Source organism: Ambystoma mexicanum, unplaced genomic scaffold, assembly GCF_040938575.1.
Source record: "Ambystoma mexicanum isolate Mex_15411 unplaced genomic scaffold, UKY_AmexF1_1 Mex_scaf34, whole genome shotgun sequence".
NCBI classification, from domain to species: Eukaryota; Metazoa; Chordata; class Amphibia; order Caudata; family Ambystomatidae; genus Ambystoma; species Ambystoma mexicanum.
Window position 1 is genome coordinate 1,010,456 of NW_027182449.1, and position 17,440 is coordinate 1,027,895.

The following is a 17,440-nucleotide window of genomic DNA, read 5'->3' on the forward strand; positions in this document are numbered from 1 at the left end:
AAGTCGGCCTTCAGCTGAAGCCTGCCTGGGCTGGGAGCCTCAGCTGCTGTTCCTGGGTGTGCTTCTTTCCTGCATGTGAAGGCCACCAGCGGCGAAGGTTGCCCTCCGCCTTCCAAGGAGTCGAGGGGATAGAAGCAGGAAAATTGTGTGTGTGTGTTTATTTCTTCTTTTTTAGAGATTCTTTCTATTTTTGTAAGGAACTGACGCCTGGGTGAGTGCTAGTGTGGCTTGAGGTAAATTCACGGGCAGCTTCTTTGCAAACTTTTGCCAAACCAACTTGGGGCAGCAGTGGGGTAGAGAGTCAGCCTTCTGCTGATGCCTGCCTAGGCGTGGCTGGGCTGGGGGCCTCAGCTGCTGTTACTGGGCCTGCTTCTTTCCTGGACTTGTAGGCCACCAGCCGGAGAAAGTAAGGGCCTCAACCAACATCGCCCTCTGCCTTCCAAAGAGTCGAGGAGTCCCCAGCAGGAAAATTGTGTGTGTGTTTATTTCTTCTTTTTTAGAGATGCTTTCTATTTTTGTAAGGAAACGACGCCTGGGTGAGTGCTAGTGTGGCGTGAGCTAAATTTACAGGCATCTTCTTTGCAAACTTTTGCCAAACCAACTTGGAGCAGCAGTGGGGTAGAGAGTCAGCCTTCTGCTGATGCCTGCCTGGGCTGGGCTGGTCTGGGGGCCTCAGCTGCTGTTACTGGGCCTGCTTCTTTCCTGGACTTGTAGGCCACCAGCCCGAGAAGGTAAGGGCCTCAACCAACATCGCCCTCTGCCTTCCAAAGAGTCGAGGTGTCCCCAGCAGTAAAATTGTGTGTGTGTATTTCTTCTTTTTTTAGAGATGCTTTCTATTTTTGTAAGGAACCGACGCCTGGGTGAGTGCTAGTGTGGCTTGAGGTAAATTTACGGGCAGCTTCTTTGCAAACTTTTGCCAAACCAACTTGGGGCAGCACTGGGGTAGAGAGTCAGCCTTCCGCTGATGCCTGCCTAGGCGTGGCTGGGCTGGGGGCCTCAGTTGCTGTTACTGGGCCTGCTTCTTTCCTGGACTTGTAGGCCGCCAGCCTGAGAAGGTAAGGCCTCAACCAACATCGCCCTCTGCCTTCCAAAGAGTCGAGGAGACCGCAGCAGGAAAATTGTGTGTGTGTTTATTTCTTCTTTTTTTAGAGGTGCTTTCTATTTTTGTAAGGAACTGACGCCTGGGTGAGTGCTAGTGTGGCGTGAGTTAAATTTACAGGCATCTTCTTTGCAAACTTTTGCCAAACCAACTTGGGGCAGCAGTGGGGTAGAGAGTCAGCCTTCTGCTGATGCCTGCCTAGGCGTGGCTGGGCTGGGGGCCTCAGCTGCTGTTACTGGGCCTGCTTCTTTCCTGGACTTGTAGGCCACCAGCCGGAGAAAGTAAGGGCCTCAACCAACATCGCCCTCTGCCTTCCAAAGAGTCGAGGAGTCCCCAGCAGGAAAATTGTGTGTGTGTTTATTTCTTCTTTTTTAGAGATGCTTTCTATTTTTGTAAGGAACCGACGCCTGGGTGAGTGCTAGTGTGGCTTGAGGTAAATTTACGGGCAGCTTCTTTGCAAACTTTTGCCAAAACAACTTGGGGCAGCACTGGGGTAGAGAGTCAGCCTTCCGCTGATGCCTGCCTAGGCGTGGCTGGGCTGGGGGCCTCAGTTGCTGTTACTGGGCCTGCTTCTTTCCTGGACTTGTAGGCCGCCAGCCTGAGAAGGTAAGGCCTCAACCAACATCGCCCTCTGCCTTCCAAAGAGTCGAGGAGACCGCAGCAGGAAAATTGTGTGTGTGTTTATTTCTTCTTTTTTTAGAGGTGCTTTCTATTTTTGTAAGGAACTGACGCCTGGGTGAGTGCTAGTGTGGCTTGAGGTAAATTCACGGGCAGCTTCTTTGCAAACTTTTGCCAAACCAACTTGGGGCAGCAGTGGGGTAGAGTCAGCCTTAAGCTGATGCCTGCCTGGGCTGGGCTGGGCTGGGGGCCTCAGCTGCTGTTACTGGGCCTGCTTCTTTCCTGGACTTGTAGGTCACCAGCCCGATATGGTAAGGGCCTCAACCAACATCACCCTCTGCCTTCCAAAGCGTCGAGGAGCCCCCAGCAGGAAAATTGTGTGTGTGTTTATTTCCATCTTTCTTTCCGAGTTTTTTTTTAAAGTTTTGTAAGGAACGGATGCTTGGGTGAGTGAGTGCAAGTGTGGCTTGGCCTGAATTTACAGACACTTTCTTTGCAAACATGAGTAGGCAAGTGGGTATTTCAAAAGTGGGTGCATGGAGCTGCTCGTTGCTTTTCCAAGCTGGCAGCTGTGGCTCCTGAGCTTGAGGCAAAAAGAAGGGCAGAAGCACACTGCAGAGGACAGCGTTCAGCCTTGCAAGAGGGCAGTGGACGTCGGAGGAGCCGACACAGCACAAGAGGCTCGGAATCGGCGCACTCTTCGCCTACGGCCATACCACCCTGAATGCGCCCGATCTCGTCCGATCTCGGAAGCTAAGCAGGGTCGGGCCTGGTTAGTACTTGGATGGGAGACCGCCTGGGAATACCAGGTGCTGTAGGCATTTTGCTACTCTGTGCCCGATAGGCGGCGTTCGTCTTCTCCGTCTTGAACTACATTTTTCCTCCATTCCGCTTTTAATTTTAACAAACACGGCGCGTGAAAAAGGCACAGGGGCAGACAGCAGCCCTCGCTCCAATGCAGAGCCCCGTCAGAGGCGGACACGTTGTCGCCAAACTAACTTGGAGCAGCAGCAGCAGCAGCAGGAGACTGAAGCCAGGGCAGCAGCTTGCCGCCTCGGGTGGGTGGATGCAGCCAGAAAGGGCCACTCGTGTCCCTGGCAAAGCACCTCCAGCGTCTCCCCGTTTTCTCTCCAGTGGACGCGCAAGGCCCCCTACAGCTAGGGGAGGCAAGTGGATGGGCCTCATCTGCATATGTGGGCTCTAGAGGAAGAGTGCACCCTGGGAGACAAGGGGACACCTGGAGCGGGAAGTGCTCACGGGGGAGAAGTGCCTACAAGAGGCAGGAAGGGAGGGAGGCCACATCATGCCTCTCCATAGCCAGGCCTCTGGATGATGGGGCAGAAGCGGCCGTCACCCTAAGCTTCCTAGAAGTCCCAGCTGGGCCCCATGCTACCTAATATCTCGCCCGATCGAGCCCGGTCGAGCACTGGTCGAGCCTTCAGCCAAGGGACACAGGAGCCAAGGGGTCTGGCCTCGAGCCTTCAACCGAGGGACCCAGGAGCCCAGGGTCTGGCCTCAGTGCTTCCCAAGTCGGCCTTCAGCTGAAGCCTGCCTGGGCTGGGAGCCTCAGCTGCTGTTCCTGGGTGTGCTTCTTTCCTGCATGTGAAGGCCACCAGCGGCGAAGGTTGCCCTCCGCCTTCCAAGGAGTCGAGGGGATAGAAGCAGGAAAATTGTGTGTGTGTTTATTTCTTCTTTTTTAGAGATTCTTTCTATTTTTGTAAGGAACTGACGCCTGGGTGAGTGCTAGTGTGGCTTGAGGTAAATTCACGGGCAGCTTCTTTGCAAACTTTTGCCAAACCAACTTGGGGCAGCAGTGGGGTAGAGAGTCAGCCTTCTGCTGATGCCTGCCTAGGCGTGGCTGGGCTGGGGGCCTCAGCTGCTGTTACTGGGCCTGCTTCTTTCCTGGACTTGTAGGCCACCAGCCGGAGAAAGTAAGGGCCTCAACCAACATCGCCCTCTGCCTTCCAAAGAGTCGAGGAGTCCCCAGCAGGAAAATTGTGTGTGTGTTTATTTCTTCTTTTTTAGAGATGCTTTCTATTTTTGTAAGGAAACGACGCCTGGGTGAGTGCTAGTGTGGCGTGAGCTAAATTTACAGGCATCTTCTTTGCAAACTTTTGCCAAACCAACTTGGAGCAGCAGTGGGGTAGAGAGTCAGCCTTCTGCTGATGCCTGCCTGGGCTGGGCTGGTCTGGGGGCCTCAGCTGCTGTTACTGGGCCTGCTTCTTTCCTGGACTTGTAGGCCACCAGCCCGAGAAGGTAAGGGCCTCAACCAACATCGCCCTCTGCCTTCCAAAGAGTCGAGGTGTCCCCAGCAGGAAAATTGTGTGTGTGTATTTCTTCTTTTTTTAGAGATGCTTTCTATTTTTGTAAGGAACCGACGCCTGGGTGAGTGCTAGTGTGGCTTGAGGTAAATTTACGGGCAGCTTCTTTGCAAACTTTTGCCAAACCAACTTGGGGCAGCACTGGGGTAGAGAGTCAGCCTTCCGCTGATGCCTGCCTAGGCGTGGCTGGGCTGGGGGCCTCAGTTGCTGTTACTGGGCCTGCTTCTTTCCTGGACTTGTAGGCCGCCAGCCTGAGAAGGTAAGGCCTCAACCAACATCGCCCTCTGCCTTCCAAAGAGTCGAGGAGACCGCAGCAGGAAAATTGTGTGTGTGTTTATTTCTTCTTTTTTTAGAGGTGCTTTCTATTTTTGTAAGGAACTGACGCCTGGGTGAGTGCTAGTGTGGCGTGAGTTAAATTTACAGGCATCTTCTTTGCAAACTTTTGCCAAACCAACTTGGGGCAGCAGTGGGGTAGAGAGTCAGCCTTCTGCTGATGCCTGCCTAGGCGTGGCTGGGCTGGGGGCCTCAGCTGCTGTTACTGGGCCTGCTTCTTTCCTGGACTTGTAGGCCACCAGCCGGAGAAAGTAAGGGCCTCAACCAACATCGCCCTCTGCCTTCCAAAGAGTCGAGGAGTCCCCAGCAGGAAAATTGTGTGTGTGTTTATTTCTTCTTTTTTAGAGATGCTTTCTATTTTTGTAAGGAACCGACGCCTGGGTGAGTGCTAGTGTGGCTTGAGGTAAATTTACGGGCAGCTTCTTTGCAAACTTTTGCCAAAACAACTTGGGGCAGCACTGGGGTAGAGAGTCAGCCTTCCGCTGATGCCTGCCTAGGCGTGGCTGGGCTGGGGGCCTCAGTTGCTGTTACTGGGCCTGCTTCTTTCCTGGACTTGTAGGCCGCCAGCCTGAGAAGGTAAGGCCTCAACCAACATCGCCCTCTGCCTTCCAAAGAGTCGAGGAGACAGCAGCAGGAAAATTGTGTGTGTGTTTATTTCTTCTTTTTTTAGAGGTGCTTTCTATTTTTGTAAGGAACTGACGCCTGGGTGAGTGCTAGTGTGGCTTGAGGTAAATTCACGGGCAGCTTCTTTGCAAACTTTTGCCAAACCAACTTGGGGCAGCAGTGGGGTAGAGTCAGCCTTAAGCTGATGCCTGCCTGGGCTGGGCTGGGCTGGGGGCCTCAGCTGCTGTTACTGGGCCTGCTTCTTTCCTGGACTTGTAGGTCACCAGCCCGATATGGTAAGGGCCTCAACCAACATCACCCTCTGCCTTCCAAAGCGTCGAGGAGCCCCCAGCAGGAAAATTGTGTGTGTGTTTATTTCCATCTTTCTTTCCGAGTTTTTTTTTAAAGTTTTGTAAGGAACGGATGCTTGGGTGAGTGAGTGCAAGTGTGGCTTGGCCTGAATTTACAGACACTTTCTTTGCAAACATGAGTAGGCAAGTGGGTATTTCAAAAGTGGGTGCATGGAGCTGCTCGTTGCTTTTCCAAGCTGGCAGCTGTGGCTCCTGAGCTTGAGGCAAAAAGAAGGGCAGAAGCACACTGCAGAGGACAGCGTTCAGCCTTGCAAGAGGGCAGTGGACGTCGGAGGAGCCGACACAGCACAAGAGGCTCGGAATCGGCGCACTCTTCGCCTACGGCCATACCACCCTGAATGCGCCCGATCTCGTCCGATCTCGGAAGCTAAGCAGGGTCGGGCCTGGTTAGTACTTGGATGGGAGACCGCCTGGGAATACCAGGTGCTGTAGGCATTTTGCTACTCTGTGCCCGATAGGCGGCGTTCGTCTTCTCCGTCTTGAACTACATTTTTCCTCCATTCCGCTTTTAATTTTAACAAACACGGCGCGTGAAAAAGGCACAGGGGCAGACAGCAGCCCTCGCTCCAATGCAGAGCCCCGTCAGAGGCGGACACGTTGTCGCCAAACTAACTTGGAGCAGCAGGAGACTGAAGCCAGGGCAGCAGCTCGCCGCCTCGGGTGGGTGGATGCAGCCAGAAAGGGCCACTCGTGTCCCTGGCAAAGCACCTCCAGCGTCTCCCCGTTTTCTCTCCAGTGGACGCGCAAGGCCCCCTACAGCTAGGGGAGGCAAGTGGATGGGCCTCATCTGCATATGTGGGCTCTAGAGGAAGAGTGCACCCTGGGAGACAAGGGGACACTTGGAGCGGGAAGTGCTCACGGGGGAGAAGTGCCTACAAGAGGCAGGAAGGGAGGGAGGCCACATCATGCCTCTCCATAGCCAGGCCTCTGGATGATGGGGCAGAAGCGGCCGTCACCCTAAGCTTCCTAGAAGTCCCAGCTGGGCCCCATGCTACCTAATATCTCGCCTGATCGAGCCTGGTCGAGCACTGGTCGAGCCTTCAGCCAAGGGACACAGGAGCCAAGGGGTCTGGCCTCGAGCCTTCAACCGAGGGACCCAGGAGCCCAGGGTCTGGCCTCAGTGCTTCCCAAGTCGGCCTTCAGCTGAAGCCTGCCTGGGCTGGGAGCCTCAGCTGCTGTTCCTGGGTGTGCTTCTTTCCTGCATGTGAAGGCCACCAGCGGCGAAGGTTGCCCTCCGCCTTCCAAGGAGTCGAGGGGATAGAAGCAGGAAAATTGTGTGTGTGTTTATTTCTTCTTTTTTAGAGATTCTTTCTATTTTTGTAAGGAACTGACGCCTGGGTGAGTGCTAGTGTGGCTTGAGGTAAATTCACGGGCAGCTTCTTTGCAAACTTTTGCCAAACCAACTTGGGGCAGCAGTGGGGTAGAGAGTCAGCCTTCTGCTGATGCCTGCCTAGGCGTGGCTGGGCTGGGGGCCTCAGCTGCTGTTACTGGGCCTGCTTCTTTCCTGGACTTGTAGGCCACCAGCCGGAGAAAGTAAGGGCCTCAACCAACATCGCCCTCTGCCTTCCAAAGAGTCGAGGAGTCCCCAGCAGGAAAATTGTGTGTGTGTTTATTTCTTCTTTTTTAGAGATGCTTTCTATTTTTGTAAGGAAACGACGCCTGGGTGAGTGCTAGTGTGGCGTGAGCTAAATTTACAGGCATCTTCTTTGCAAACTTTTGCCAAACCAACTTGGAGCAGCAGTGGGGTAGAGAGTCAGCCTTCTGCTGATGCCTGCCTGGGCTGGGCTGGTCTGGGGGCCTCAGCTGCTGTTACTGGGCCTGCTTCTTTCCTGGACTTGTAGGCCACCAGCCCGAGAAGGTAAGGGCCTCAACCAACATCGCCCTCTGCCTTCCAAAGAGTCGAGGTGTCCCCAGCAGGAAAATTGTGTGTGTGTATTTCTTCTTTTTTTAGAGATGCTTTCTATTTTTGTAAGGAACCGACGCCTGGGTGAGTGCTAGTGTGGCTTGAGGTAAATTTACGGGCAGCTTCTTTGCAAACTTTTGCCAAACCAACTTGGGGCAGCACTGGGGTAGAGAGTCAGCCTTCCGCTGATGCCTGCCTAGGCGTGGCTGGGCTGGGGGCCTCAGTTGCTGTTACTGGGCCTGCTTCTTTCCTGGACTTGTAGGCCGCCAGCCTGAGAAGGTAAGGCCTCAACCAACATCGCCCTCTGCCTTCCAAAGAGTCGAGGAGACCGCAGCAGGAAAATTGTGTGTGTGTTTATTTCTTCTTTTTTTAGAGGTGCTTTCTATTTTTGTAAGGAACTGACGCCTGGGTGAGTGCTAGTGTGGCGTGAGTTAAATTTACAGGCATCTTCTTTGCAAACTTTTGCCAAACCAACTTGGGGCAGCAGTGGGGTAGAGAGTCAGCCTTCTGCTGATGCCTGCCTAGGCGTGGCTGGGCTGGGGGCCTCAGCTGCTGTTACTGGGCCTGCTTCTTTCCTGGACTTGTAGGCCACCAGCCGGAGAAAGTAAGGGCCTCAACCAACATCGCCCTCTGCCTTCCAAAGAGTCGAGGAGTCCCCAGCAGGAAAATTGTGTGTGTGTTTATTTCTTCTTTTTTAGAGATGCTTTCTATTTTTGTAAGGAACCGACGCCTGGGTGAGTGCTAGTGTGGCTTGAGGTAAATTTACGGGCAGCTTCTTTGCAAACTTTTGCCAAAACAACTTGGGGCAGCACTGGGGTAGAGAGTCAGCCTTCCGCTGATGCCTGCCTAGGCGTGGCTGGGCTGGGGGCCTCAGTTGCTGTTACTGGGCCTGCTTCTTTCCTGGACTTGTAGGCCGCCAGCCTGAGAAGGTAAGGCCTCAACCAACATCGCCCTCTGCCTTCCAAAGAGTCGAGGAGACCGCAGCAGGAAAATTGTGTGTGTGTTTATTTCTTCTTTTTTTAGAGGTGCTTTCTATTTTTGTAAGGAACTGACGCCTGGGTGAGTGCTAGTGTGGCTTGAGGTAAATTCACGGGCAGCTTCTTTGCAAACTTTTGCCAAACCAACTTGGGGCAGCAGTGGGGTAGAGAGTCAGCCTTAAGCTGATGCCTGCCTGGGCTGGGCTGGGCTGGGGGCCTCAGCTGCTGTTACTGGGCCTGCTTCTTTCCTGGACTTGTAGGTCACCAGCCCGATATGGTAAGGGCCTCAACCAACATCACCCTCTGCCTTCCAAAGCGTCGAGGAGCCCCCAGCAGGAAAATTGTGTGTGTGTTTATTTCCATCTTTCTTTCCGAGTTTTTTTTTAAAGTTTTGTAAGGAACGGATGCTTGGGTGAGTGAGTGCAAGTGTGGCTTGGCCTGAATTTACAGACACTTTCTTTGCAAACATGAGTAGGCAAGTGGGTATTTCAAAAGTGGGTGCATGGAGCTGCTCGTTGCTTTTCCAAGCTGGCAGCTGTGGCTCCTGAGCTTGAGGCAAAAAGAAGGGCAGAAGCACACTGCAGAGGACAGCGTTCAGCCTTGCAAGAGGGCAGTGGACGTCGGAGGAGCCGACACAGCACAAGAGGCTCGGAATCGGCGCACTCTTCGCCTACGGCCATACCACCCTGAATGCGCCCGATCTCATCCGATCTCGGAAGCTAAGCAGGGTCGGGCCTGGTTAGTACTTGGATGGGAGACCGCCTGGGAATACCAGGTGCTGTAGGCATTTTGCTACTCTGTGCCCGATAGGCGGCGTTCGTCTTCTCCGTCTTGAACTACATTTTTCCTCCATTCCGCTTTTAATTTTAACAAACACGGCGCGTGAAAAAGGCACAGGGGCAGACAGCAGCCCTCGCTCCAATGCAGAGCCCCGTCAGAGGCGGACACGTTGTCGCCAAACTAACTTGGAGCAGCAGCAGCAGCAGCAGGAGACTGAAGCCAGGGCAGCAGCTTGCCGCCTCGGGTGGGTGGATGCAGCCAGAAAGGGCCACTCGTGTCCCTGGCAAAGCACCTCCAGCGTCTCCCCGTTTTCTCTCCAGTGGACGCGCAAGGCCCCCTACAGCTAGGGGAGGCAAGTGGATGGGCCTCATCTGCATATGTGGGCTCTAGAGGAAGAGTGCACCCTGGGAGACAAGGGGACACCTGGAGCGGGAAGTGCTCACGGGGGAGAAGTGCCTACAAGAGGCAGGAAGGGAGGGAGGCCACATCATGCCTCTCCATAGCCAGGCCTCTGGATGATGGGGCAGAAGCGGCCGTCACCCTAAGCTTCCTAGAAGTCCCAGCTGGGCCCCATGCTACCTAATATCTCGCCTGATCGAGCCTGGTCGAGCACTGGTCGAGCCTTCAGCCAAGGGACACAGGAGCCAAGGGGTCTGGCCTCGAGCCTTCAACCGAGGGACCCAGGAGCCCAGGGTCTGGCCTCAGTGCTTCCCAAGTCGGCCTTCAGCTGAAGCCTGCCTGGGCTGGGAGCCTCAGCTGCTGTTCCTGGGTGTGCTTCTTTCCTGCATGTGAAGGCCACCAGCGGCGAAGGTTGCCCTCCGCCTTCCAAGGAGTCGAGGGGATAGAAGCAGGAAAATTGTGTGTGTGTTTATTTCTTCTTTTTTAGAGATTCTTTCTATTTTTGTAAGGAACTGACGCCTGGGTGAGTGCTAGTGTGGCTTGAGGTAAATTCACGGGCAGCTTCTTTGCAAACTTTTGCCAAACCAACTTGGGGCAGCAGTGGGGTAGAGAGTCAGCCTTCTGCTGATGCCTGCCTAGGCGTGGCTGGGCTGGGGGCCTCAGCTGCTGTTACTGGGCCTGCTTCTTTCCTGGACTTGTAGGCCACCAGCCGGAGAAAGTAAGGGCCTCAACCAACATCGCCCTCTGCCTTCCAAAGAGTCGAGGAGTCCCCAGCAGGAAAATTGTGTGTGTGTTTATTTCTTCTTTTTTAGAGATGCTTTCTATTTTTGTAAGGAAACGACGCCTGGGTGAGTGCTAGTGTGGCGTGAGCTAAATTTACAGGCATCTTCTTTGCAAACTTTTGCCAAACCAACTTGGAGCAGCAGTGGGGTAGAGTCAGCCTTAAGCTGATGCCTGCCTGGGCTGGGCTGGGCTGGGGGCCTCAGCTGCTGTTACTGGGCCTGCTTCTTTCCTGGACTTGTAGGCCACCAGCCCGAGAAGGTAAGGGCCTCAACCAACATCGCCCTCTGCCTTCCAAAGAGTCGAGGTGTCCCCAGCAGGAAAATTGTGTGTGTGTATTTCTTCTTTTTTTAGAGATGCTTTCTATTTTTGTAAGGAACTGACGCCTGGGTGAGTGCTAGTGTGGCTTGAGGTAAATTCACGGGCAGCTTCTTTGCAAACTTTTGCCAAACCAACTTGGGGCAGCAGTGGGGTAGAGTCAGCCTTAAGCTGATGCCTGCCTGGGCTGGGCTGGGCTGGGGGCCTCAGCTGCTGTTACTGGGCCTGCTTCTTTCCTGGACTTGTAGGTCACCAGCCCGATATGGTAAGGGCCTCAACCAACATCACCCTCTGCCTTCCAAAGCGTCGAGGAGCCCCCAGCAGGAAAATTGTGTGTGTGTTTATTTCCATCTTTCTTTCCGAGTTTTTTTTTAAAGTTTTGTAAGGAACGGATGCTTGGGTGAGTGAGTGCAAGTGTGGCTTGGCCTGAATTTACAGACACTTTCTTTGCAAACATGAGTAGGCAAGTGGGTATTTCAAAAGTGGGTGCATGGAGCTGCTCGTTGCTTTTCCAAGCTGGCAGCTGTGGCTCCTGAGCTTGAGGCAAAAAGAAGGGCAGAAGCACACTGCAGAGGACAGCGTTCAGCCTTGCAAGAGGGCAGTGGACGTCGGAGGAGCCGACACAGCACAAGAGGCTCGGAATCGGCGCACTCTTCGCCTACGGCCATACCACCCTGAATGCGCCCGATCTCGTCCGATCTCGGAAGCTAAGCAGGGTCGGGCCTGGTTAGTACTTGGATGGGAGACCGCCTGGGAATACCAGGTGCTGTAGGCATTTTGCTACTCTGTGCCCGATAGGCGGCGTTCGTCTTCTCCGTCTTGAACTACATTTTTCCTCCATTCCGCTTTTAATTTTAACAAACACGGCGCGTGAAAAAGGCACAGGGGCAGACAGCAGCCCTCGCTCCAATGCAGAGCCCCGTCAGAGGCGGACACGTTGTCGCCAAACTAACTTGGAGCAGCAGCAGCAGCAGCAGGAGACTGAAGCCAGGGCAGCAGCTTGCCGCCTCGGGTGGGTGGATGCAGCCAGAAAGGGCCACTCGTGTCCCTGGCAAAGCACCTCCAGCGTCTCCCCGTTTTCTCTCCAGTGGACGCGCAAGGCCCCCTACAGCTAGGGGAGGCAAGTGGATGGGCCTCATCTGCATATGTGGGCTCTAGAGGAAGAGTGCACCCTGGGAGACAAGGGGACACCTGGAGCGGGAAGTGCTCACGGGGGAGAAGTGCCTACAAGAGGCAGGAAGGGAGGGAGGCCACATCATGCCTCTCCATAGCCAGGCCTCTGGATGATGGGGCAGAAGCGGCCGTCACCCTAAGCTTCCTAGAAGTCCCAGCTGGGCCCCATGCTACCTAATATCTCGCCTGATCGAGCCTGGTCGAGCACTGGTCGAGCCTTCAGCCAAGGGACACAGGAGCCAAGGGGTCTGGCCTCGAGCCTTCAACCGAGGGACCCAGGAGCCCAGGGTCTGGCCTCAGTGCTTCCCAAGTCGGCCTTCAGCTGAAGCCTGCCTGGGCTGGGAGCCTCAGCTGCTGTTCCTGGGTGTGCTTCTTTCCTGCATGTGAAGGCCACCAGCGGCGAAGGTTGCCCTCCGCCTTCCAAGGAGTCGAGGGGATAGAAGCAGGAAAATTGTGTGTGTGTTTATTTCTTCTTTTTTAGAGATTCTTTCTATTTTTGTAAGGAACTGACGCCTGGGTGAGTGCTAGTGTGGCTTGAGGTAAATTCACGGGCAGCTTCTTTGCAAACTTTTGCCAAACCAACTTGGGGCAGCAGTGGGGTAGAGAGTCAGCCTTCTGCTGATGCCTGCCTAGGCGTGGCTGGGCTGGGGGCCTCAGCTGCTGTTACTGGGCCTGCTTCTTTCCTGGACTTGTAGGCCACCAGCCGGAGAAAGTAAGGGCCTCAACCAACATCGCCCTCTGCCTTCCAAAGAGTCGAGGAGTCCCCAGCAGGAAAATTGTGTGTGTGTTTATTTCTTCTTTTTTAGAGATGCTTTCTATTTTTGTAAGGAAACGACGCCTGGGTGAGTGCTAGTGTGGCGTGAGCTAAATTTACAGGCATCTTCTTTGCAAACTTTTGCCAAACCAACTTGGAGCAGCAGTGGGGTAGAGAGTCAGCCTTCTGCTGATGCCTGCCTGGGCTGGGCTGGTCTGGGGGCCTCAGCTGCTGTTACTGGGCCTGCTTCTTTCCTGGACTTGTAGGCCACCAGCCCGAGAAGGTAAGGGCCTCAACCAACATCGCCCTCTGCCTTCCAAAGAGTCGAGGTGTCCCCAGCAGGAAAATTGTGTGTGTGTATTTCTTCTTTTTTTAGAGATGCTTTCTATTTTTGTAAGGAACCGACGCCTGGGTGAGTGCTAGTGTGGCTTGAGGTAAATTTACGGGCAGCTTCTTTGCAAACTTTTGCCAAACCAACTTGGGGCAGCACTGGGGTAGAGAGTCAGCCTTCCGCTGATGCCTGCCTAGGCGTGGCTGGGCTGGGGGCCTCAGTTGCTGTTACTGGGCCTGCTTCTTTCCTGGACTTGTAGGCCGCCAGCCTGAGAAGGTAAGGCCTCAACCAACATCGCCCTCTGCCTTCCAAAGAGTCGAGGAGACCGCAGCAGGAAAATTGTGTGTGTGTTTATTTCTTCTTTTTTTAGAGGTGCTTTCTATTTTTGTAAGGAACTGACGCCTGGGTGAGTGCTAGTGTGGCGTGAGTTAAATTTACAGGCATCTTCTTTGCAAACTTTTGCCAAACCAACTTGGGGCAGCAGTGGGGTAGAGAGTCAGCCTTCTGCTGATGCCTGCCTAGGCGTGGCTGGGCTGGGGGCCTCAGCTGCTGTTACTGGGCCTGCTTCTTTCCTGGACTTGTAGGCCACCAGCCGGAGAAAGTAAGGGCCTCAACCAACATCGCCCTCTGCCTTCCAAAGAGTCGAGGAGTCCCCAGCAGGAAAATTGTGTGTGTGTTTATTTCTTCTTTTTTAGAGATGCTTTCTATTTTTGTAAGGAACCGACGCCTGGGTGAGTGCTAGTGTGGCTTGAGGTAAATTTACGGGCAGCTTCTTTGCAAACTTTTGCCAAAACAACTTGGGGCAGCACTGGGGTAGAGAGTCAGCCTTCCGCTGATGCCTGCCTAGGCGTGGCTGGGCTGGGGGCCTCAGTTGCTGTTACTGGGCCTGCTTCTTTCCTGGACTTGTAGGCCGCCAGCCTGAGAAGGTAAGGCCTCAACCAACATCGCCCTCTGCCTTCCAAAGAGTCGAGGAGACCGCAGCAGGAAAATTGTGTGTGTGTTTATTTCTTCTTTTTTTAGAGGTGCTTTCTATTTTTGTAAGGAACTGACGCCTGGGTGAGTGCTAGTGTGGCTTGAGGTAAATTCACGGGCAGCTTCTTTGCAAACTTTTGCCAAACCAACTTGGGGCAGCAGTGGGGTTGAGAGTCAGCCTTAAGCTGATGCCTGCCTGGGCTGGGCTGGGCTGGGGGCCTCAGCTGCTGTTACTGGGCCTGCTTCTTTCCTGGACTTGTAGGTCACCAGCCCGATATGGTAAGGGCCTCAACCAACATCACCCTCTGCCTTCCAAAGCGTCGAGGAGCCCCCAGCAGGAAAATTGTGTGTGTGTTTATTTCCATCTTTCTTTCCGAGTTTTTTTTTAAAGTTTTGTAAGGAACGGATGCTTGGGTGAGTGAGTGCAAGTGTGGCTTGGCCTGAATTTACAGACACTTTCTTTGCAAACATGAGTAGGCAAGTGGGTATTTCAAAAGTGGGTGCATGGAGCTGCTCGTTGCTTTTCCAAGCTGGCAGCTGTGGCTCCTGAGCTTGAGGCAAAAAGAAGGGCAGAAGCACACTGCAGAGGACAGCGTTCAGCCTTGCAAGAGGGCAGTGGACGTCGGAGGAGCCGACACAGCACAAGAGGCTCGGAATCGGCGCACTCTTCGCCTACGGCCATACCACCCTGAATGCGCCCGATCTCGTCCGATCTCGAAAGCTAAGCAGGGTTGGGCCTGGTTAGTACTTGGATGGGAGACCGCCTGGGAATACCAGGTGCTGTAGGCATTTTGCTACTCTGTGCCCGATAGGCGGCGTTCGTCTTCTCCGTCTTGAACTACATTTTTCCTCCATTCCGCTTTTAATTTTAACAAACACGGCGCGTGAAAAAGGCACAGGGGCAGACAGCAGCCCTCGCTCCAATGCAGAGCCCCGTCAGAGGCGGACACGTTGTCGCCAAACTAACTTGGAGCAGCAGCAGCAGCAGCAGGAGACTGAAGCCAGGGCAGCAGCTTGCCGCCTCGGGTGGGTGGATGCAGCCAGAAAGGGCCACTCGTGTCCCTGGCAAAGCACCTCCAGCGTCTCCCCGTTTTCTCTCCAGTGGACGCGCAAGGCCCCCTACAGCTAGGGGAGGCAAGTGGATGGGCCTCATCTGCATATGTGGGCTCTAGAGGAAGAGTGCACCCTGGGAGACAAGGGGACACCTGGAGCGGGAAGTGCTCACGGGGGAGAAGTGCCTACAAGAGGCAGGAAGGGAGGGAGGCCACATCATGCCTCTCCATAGCCAGGCCTCTGGATGATGGGGCAGAAGCGGCCGTCACCCTAAGCTTCCTAGAAGTCCCAGCTGGGCCCCATGCTACCTAATATCTCGCCTGATCGAGCCTGGTCGAGCACTGGTCGAGCCTTCAGCCAAGGGACACAGGAGCCAAGGGGTCTGGCCTCGAGCCTTCAACCGAGGGACCCAGGAGCCCAGGGTCTGGCCTCAGTGCTTCCCAAGTCGGCCTTCAGCTGAAGCCTGCCTGGGCTGGGAGCCTCAGCTGCTGTTCCTGGGTGTGCTTCTTTCCTGCATGTGAAGGCCACCAGCGGCGAAGGTTGCCCTCCGCCTTCCAAGGAGTCGAGGGGATAGAAGCAGGAAAATTGTGTGTGTGTTTATTTCTTCTTTTTTAGAGATTCTTTCTATTTTTGTAAGGAACTGACGCCTGGGTGAGTGCTAGTGTGGCTTGAGGTAAATTCACGGGCAGCTTCTTTGCAAACTTTTGCCAAACCAACTTGGGGCAGCAGTGGGGTAGAGAGTCAGCCTTCTGCTGATGCCTGCCTAGGCGTGGCTGGGCTGGGGGCCTCAGCTGCTGTTACTGGGCCTGCTTCTTTCCTGGACTTGTAGGCCACCAGCCGGAGAAAGTAAGGGCCTCAACCAACATCGCCCTCTGCCTTCCAAAGAGTCGAGGAGTCCCCAGCAGGAAAATTGTGTGTGTGTTTATTTCTTCTTTTTTAGAGATGCTTTCTATTTTTGTAAGGAAACGACGCCTGGGTGAGTGCTAGTGTGGCGTGAGCTAAATTTACAGGCATCTTCTTTGCAAACTTTTGCCAAACCAACTTGGAGCAGCAGTGGGGTAGAGAGTCAGCCTTCTGCTGATGCCTGCCTGGGCTGGGCTGGTCTGGGGGCCTCAGCTGCTGTTACTGGGCCTGCTTCTTTCCTGGACTTGTAGGCCACCAGCCCGAGAAGGTAAGGGCCTCAACCAACATCGCCCTCTGCCTTCCAAAGAGTCGAGGTGTCCCCAGCAGGAAAATTGTGTGTGTGTATTTCTTCTTTTTTTAGAGATGCTTTCTATTTTTGTAAGGAACCGACGCCTGGGTGAGTGCTAGTGTGGCTTGAGGTAAATTTACGGGCAGCTTCTTTGCAAACTTTTGCCAAACCAACTTGGGGCAGCACTGGGGTAGAGAGTCAGCCTTCCGCTGATGCCTGCCTAGGCGTGGCTGGGCTGGGGGCCTCAGTTGCTGTTACTGGGCCTGCTTCTTTCCTGGACTTGTAGGCCGCCAGCCTGAGAAGGTAAGGCCTCAACCAACATCGCCCTCTGCCTTCCAAAGAGTCGAGGAGACCGCAGCAGGAAAATTGTGTGTGTGTTTATTTCTTCTTTTTTTAGAGGTGCTTTCTATTTTTGTAAGGAACTGACGCCTGGGTGAGTGCTAGTGTGGCGTGAGTTAAATTTACAGGCATCTTCTTTGCAAACTTTTGCCAAACCAACTTGGGGCAGCAGTGGGGTAGAGAGTCAGCCTTCTGCTGATGCCTGCCTAGGCGTGGCTGGGCTGGGGGCCTCAGCTGCTGTTACTGGGCCTGCTTCTTTCCTGGACTTGTAGGCCACCAGCCGGAGAAAGTAAGGGCCTCAACCAACATCGCCCTCTGCCTTCCAAAGAGTCGAGGAGTCCCCAGCAGGAAAATTGTGTGTGTGTTTATTTCTTCTTTTTTAGAGATGCTTTCTATTTTTGTAAGGAACCGACGCCTGGGTGAGTGCTAGTGTGGCTTGAGGTAAATTTACGGGCAGCTTCTTTGCAAACTTTTGCCAAAACAACTTGGGGCAGCACTGGGGTAGAGAGTCAGCCTTCCGCTGATGCCTGCCTAGGCGTGGCTGGGCTGGGGGCCTCAGTTGCTGTTACTGGGCCTGCTTCTTTCCTGGACTTGTAGGCCGCCAGCCTGAGAAGGTAAGGCCTCAACCAACATCGCCCTCTGCCTTCCAAAGAGTCGAGGAGACCGCAGCAGGAAAATTGTGTGTGTGTTTATTTCTTCTTTTTTTAGAGGTGCTTTCTATTTTTGTAAGGAACTGACGCCTGGGTGAGTGCTAGTGTGGCTTGAGGTAAATTCACGGGCAGCTTCTTTGCAAACTTTTGCCAAACCAACTTGGGGCAGCAGTGGGGTAGAGAGTCAGCCTTAAGCTGATGCCTGCCTGGGCTGGGCTGGGCTGGGGGCCTCAGCTGCTGTTACTGGGCCTGCTTCTTTCCTGGACTTGTAGGTCACCAGCCCGATATGGTAAGGGCCTCAACCAACATCACCCTCTGCCTTCCAAAGCGTCGAGGAGCCCCCAGCAGGAAAATTGTGTGTGTGTTTATTTCCATCTTTCTTTCCGAGTTTTTTTTTAAAGTTTTGTAAGGAACGGATGCTTGGGTGAGTGAGTGCAAGTGTGGCTTGGCCTGAATTTACAGACACTTTCTTTG

At 54.0% G+C, this 17,440-nt stretch overlaps 5 non-coding genes across 5 annotated transcripts; all 5 read left to right on the forward strand.

Moving 5' to 3' along the window:
* Positions 1 to 2,419: 2,419 nt before the first annotated feature.
* Positions 2,420 to 2,538, forward strand: LOC138558730 (5S ribosomal RNA). Its single transcript, XR_011298850.1, has one exon. It is a non-coding gene; the product is annotated as a 5S ribosomal RNA (ribosomal RNA).
* Positions 2,539 to 5,661: 3,123 nt separating this feature from the next.
* On the forward strand, positions 5,662 to 5,780 carry LOC138558731 (5S ribosomal RNA). Its single transcript, XR_011298851.1, has one exon. It is a non-coding gene; the product is annotated as a 5S ribosomal RNA (ribosomal RNA).
* A 3,113-nt stretch (positions 5,781 to 8,893) lies between these two features.
* LOC138558719 (5S ribosomal RNA) lies at positions 8,894 to 9,012 on the forward strand. The gene has a single exon (XR_011298839.1). It is a non-coding gene; the product is annotated as a 5S ribosomal RNA (ribosomal RNA).
* A 2,146-nt stretch (positions 9,013 to 11,158) lies between these two features.
* Positions 11,159 to 11,277, forward strand: LOC138558732 (5S ribosomal RNA). The gene has a single exon (XR_011298852.1). It is a non-coding gene; the product is annotated as a 5S ribosomal RNA (ribosomal RNA).
* A 3,125-nt stretch (positions 11,278 to 14,402) lies between these two features.
* LOC138558919 (5S ribosomal RNA) lies at positions 14,403 to 14,521 on the forward strand. The gene has a single exon (XR_011299037.1). It is a non-coding gene; the product is annotated as a 5S ribosomal RNA (ribosomal RNA).
* The last annotated feature ends 2,919 nt before the right edge of the window (positions 14,522 to 17,440 follow it).